Genomic DNA, 5,000 nt, shown 5'->3' on the forward strand with positions numbered 1-5,000 from the left:
TACATTCAGACCAGTCACTGGCCACAGAGCCTCACAGCCAGAGAAATCAACAAGGAAATGAATTGGTCTCCGTTGATGTTAACGCATAATGGATTTTTTACACCATCACCGCGGAAAATGTGTTTACAGTACACGGCGGCGCGACCCCTCATCAGCTTCAACAAGGTAAACGAAAGAACGAACGAGCGTCGTATTGGCGCGGAGGTCTCTTGAGAATTGGGGCGAACAGGAACGTCCAAAGCGGTATAAGAGTTAATCGTCATCGTAAAATGTCATAATCGTGACCTACACACCTGCAATACCCTGGCCCCGGCCCACAGGTGGTTCTAGCGCCTCCAGGATGTTAGGGCGTCCATCGCTGGATGGTTAGAGAGCCCGGGAGTCCCGGAGGTCCCAGGTATGATTCTGGCCCTCAGCAATATTGTCCAAGTGTTCCCTTGAGCGAGACACTTAACCCCTAATTGTTCCCCCCCTCCGCACTCCTCTGCGGACAGCACTCAGCTGGGTGAAGCTGAAAACCTAAGTTCCCCCATGGGATGTAATGAGCAGGCACGTGCACACATAGACATCAAAGGGGGATTGAGCCCCTGCCCTTTTATCCGTCTGTAAAAAGTGCCCTCTCCAGACCGTGAATGGAGTTTTTACAATGGTGAAAGAAATGCAAATGCCCCCCCCCCTTTCCATGCCATACCTGAAGGCAACATTCAAGAGAATTGCCTTGTCCAAACTCTCCTGAACTTGAAAGCACCATAATTATGTTCAAAGAATTGCAATACCTGTGTAGAAATCCCAGTATTGACTTATTGAATTATGCTTAGTTCAGTGTGATATCTATCACAGAAAATAGCCAACCTCCAAGCTGGTAATAGGTATATAAAAAGATGTGACCAACCAAACACTCCCAAGCTCCCAAGTTCAATGTGCTGATTCCACAATCTACCCAGCAACATACCATGGACAGTGAAAAACAAAGAAACCTGGAGAAGGTTCTTAATGGAGATTTTTTTTTAAAAGGTAAAAACCTAGACTGATGGTGATTCTAGGATAATAATAAAAAAAGATCTGAGCACTCAAAAAAGGAATGGAGGAAAGGACGATTCCAAAGGTTAAAGCTATACTGTGTAAGTTGCTCAACAAGTGGTCAGTAGTGGTATTGCTTTTTTCGGCCGTTTTTCACCCGGAGTCGCCGCGGACCACCGGAGCGAGGCCGCAAACCACCGCGACCGATACGAATCCGTAGAGGGGTAGAACGAAAATTTCTGACCAGGATTTGGGGAGTAAGAGGTTAAGAATCCTTCACCATCGTAAACACTGTTGCTGAGGGAGGCTACTTCCTGAAGAGACGGCAAGCACGCTGTGATTGGCTGGTAGTGTATCATGTGTGTATGATCCACGATGTGATTGGCCAACGTATACACAACGTATACGGATGATGCAGATGGCGTAATTTTGCCGGGAAATCCCGCCCCTGTCAAGGCTTTTGGGGCTGAAATTAACGGAGAGGGGGTTCTAAAACTTTAGCGATTTAATAGTTAGGACAATTTTAAGATATGTTTAATAAAAAAAGTTACATAGTATAACTTTAAAGCGAGTATGTAGTATCTTACTCGCCCTGATGAAGACCAGTGCGGTCCGAACATGGGGCGGCATTGGCTCGTGTGGTATAGAGCGTACCGGCAGGTTCCCAGTTCGATCCCGGGCTCACCCAGAGTTAAGTGTCCTTGAGTAAGACGTGGGACCCGTAATTGCTCCCGATGAGCATAGTTGGTAACTTGCATGAATGTAATGCACAGTCTATGCAAAGCGCCTTGGATAAAGGCGCTATATAAATGCTCCATTTACCATTTATGTTTTCAAGGACCCCCTCGAATATGAGATGGTGCTTCACAAGGGGTTTATTCTTCTAATAAATGTACTATACAGTATGTCCTTCTTTACTGTTGATCAAGGTCTTTTTATTATTTTCCTTCATACAAATAATAACATACAAAGCCCCACACAGTATGCCCTCCTAAGGTACTAGACAATAGACATTAAAGTATTTTGATTTGACGTCCTCTCCTCCATTCCTTTTTCTGAGTGCTCGGGTCTTTTCATCTTGTTTCAGGACCATGGACAGTGGAAGGCTGGCTGAGGATAATCAATCTCTGAGCGACCGCAAAGACAACCAGACGTCAGCTAATGAATGGAGACAGACAGCACATACTTTGTCTACTGTGTCTGTCATCAGAAACGGGCAAACCTCTGAGACAAATTATATCAACGCACGTCGGACGTTGATGTAAACAAACAGTGAAGATCTACGGTGCCAGGACAGTGCTTTAGTGCAGGGGTCTTCAACAGGGGGTCTGGGACCCCTAGGGGGGGTCCCCAAATGATTTTGGGGGGTCCCCAGATGATTAACTTAATGTGAAACATTGTTTTCTCACTCAACAGCAAACAAACCAACAAACAGTTTAAGTGTATAGAGGGTATCTGCACATTTCTAAAGTGACAATTCCAGGACTTTTTAATAGGCCTACTTCTAAAATGACAAATAAAAAATCTGCCAAATTGTCAAATATTAGAAACAGAAATTGTGAAAATAGACGATCTACATGCTCACAATGTAGATCTGCTATTTTACAATAGAACCGTGTTATACAAAATGTAATGCCTCAACTCTTAGTGCTCGTCGGGGTGGGGGGTCCCCAGTTAAAATTTGATCATTTGGGGGGTCGCGCCCTGAAAAGGCAGATTGCTAGGCAGATTACTGAGTGGGCGGGGTCTAGCAATCAGAACCTCAGTCCTCCAAGAACTTTGTTCGGTTTCGGCAAGCCCCGTCGAAGCTGAAAGAGGTTTGGTGTCGGTTGAAGCACGCTGCAGGCTTAAGAGGTGCAGCATTGTGTGTGTGTGTGCATGCACACGTTCTCCTGCATGTGCATGTCTATCGGGGTGACTTCACGCACTGACTAAGCGTGCCATTGTTTACGGGTGAATACAGTGTTTGTAAATAGTGTACATGTGTGTGTCAGTGTCTGCAGCGTCGTGCAAATGAATGGGTGCTTGTTTGCGTTCACGTGCCATGCCTTCTGTTCTGTGTGCCTATTAGCATGCGTGTGTGTGTGTGTGTGTGTGTGTGTGTGTGTGTGTGTGTGTGTGCGTGCGTGCGTGCGTGTGTGTGTGCGTGTGCGTGTGTGTGTGTGGATGACTGTGTGCACACTTGTTTGTACAGTTTTGGAGAACGCCTGTGGAGAGCCATTGACAGGCTTCTCAGTGGAAGCAAACACCTCTTGCCCCCCAGGGAGGAGAAGGCCCCTAACTGTGTGGTGACGTATGGGAAGAGAGAAAGATGGAGACAGGGTCCCACAGGTGGTTTTCAAAGTGGAGGTCCAGGGAGGGCCTGGGAGTCCAACTGGAAAGTAGGGCAGTCACCGTTAGGACATTTTACTTGACGATTAATGACTGACTGACTGACTGACTGACTGACTGGCTGAGTGCATATGTGGGAGAAAGAGGGGCGTATCACGTTGTTGTCGGGTTGGGAACCTTGTATGTCCAAAACTGTTCGTTTTGTATTTGTCATTTTAAAAATGATTGAATGTAGTGAAAATAGCAGATCTACAAGCACATAACGCCTTGCGGTGCGAGGCCTTCCTTGTGTGCTTGTAGATCTGCTATTTTCGCTAGTTTTGTGCGACAGTGTTGCATGATGAAGCAGGGCTTTACTTCCCGATTAGGACATTTTACACAACAATTTATTTCTGTTTAGATTTTAGAGGCTTCGTAAACAGAAGGTGCACAGGGCAGATATGACCATTAACTTAAATAATGTAATAACTTTATACTTAAAAGAAAAACATGAATAGTGGAAATAGCAGATATATTGTACAGTACAAGAAAAATAACAACTAATCACTCAGCATGAACTGAGCAGCCCAATCGTACAGTCAGTCAAAACATGAAAGAAAATGCCACAAAAGGCCATTAAATCTGTTAACAAAACAGGTGAAAGTCAATAGCATCATCTATCTATAAATGCGACAAATCTCTGTCTGTCTGTGTTCGGGCGGGCCGAGCTTCTAGTTTAGTTAATTTCAGGGGGAATCGCTAGGGAGAAACAGGACGCTCTGGCCGCAGACAGGAGAGCGGCGAGCGAGAATAACGGTGATGACAGAACGAGTGAAAAGAAGCAACGAGAGACAAAGACACGGCGAGACCAAAATAAAAGAGATGTTATGTGATGATGTCAGAGAGAGCTGATAGACAGAGAAGCACGGCGGGAGATGAAGAGGAAGGAGAGAGCCAGAGAGAGAGAGGTGGTGGTGCTGTGGGGAGTCTTCCACAAGACAAAAGCAAAAGGTAGACAGTCTATTTATCCTACCGCTAGGGAGAGTCTGTGGGGGGTAGAGAGAGAGGGAGAGAGGGAGAGAGAGAGGGGAAGTTTGGGCTGTGAGGAAGGAAGTGAGAGAGTGTGTTGAAATGATTGACACAGAGACTCCCAACACAGGATGAAAGAACGGGAGAGAGTGGGAGATACACACGTCTGTCTGTCTGTATACAGTGGGAGAAAGTATCGCACAGTATCACGTTGCAATTGGGTTGGGAACCTTGTTATATGTCCAAAACCGTTCGTTTTGTATTTATCATTTTAAAAAGGATTGAATGCAGCGAAAATAGCCGATCTACAAGCACAAAACGCCTCGCAGCGCGAGGCGTTGTGTGCTTGTAGATCTGCTATTTTCGCTAGTTTTGTGCGATTGTCTTGGCGTGGTGAAGCAGGGCTTAGCTTTACGAAAAAAACATGTGGAGATATGAGGTTTTACTGCCCGACAGTGACAATATAAGTGAGGCTAAATCCTGGCCTGATCTGACCGGAGCACCAGGCTAGTGTATTTAGGTCGAGGAGCGGACGGTCCCTCAACCACGTGATTGCAGTGTTCCCACTTACATGGACCTCTGCAATAACAGAGAGAGAGAGAGAGAGAGGCAGGCCATGGTATGTATCTTATAGGGATGGG

General features: G+C 45.9%; 1 protein-coding gene across 1 annotated transcript in view; it reads right to left on the reverse strand.

The window, feature by feature from the left end:
• The window catches only part of cadm4 (cell adhesion molecule 4), a 358,817-nt gene that overhangs the window by 153,459 nt on the left and 200,358 nt on the right, over positions 1-5,000 (reverse strand). The window lies entirely within an intron of this gene.

This window comes from Nannobrachium achirus (genome assembly GCF_963921795.1).
Source record: "Nannobrachium achirus genome assembly, chromosome: 2".
NCBI lineage: Eukaryota > Metazoa > Chordata > Actinopteri > Myctophiformes > Myctophidae > Nannobrachium > Nannobrachium achirus.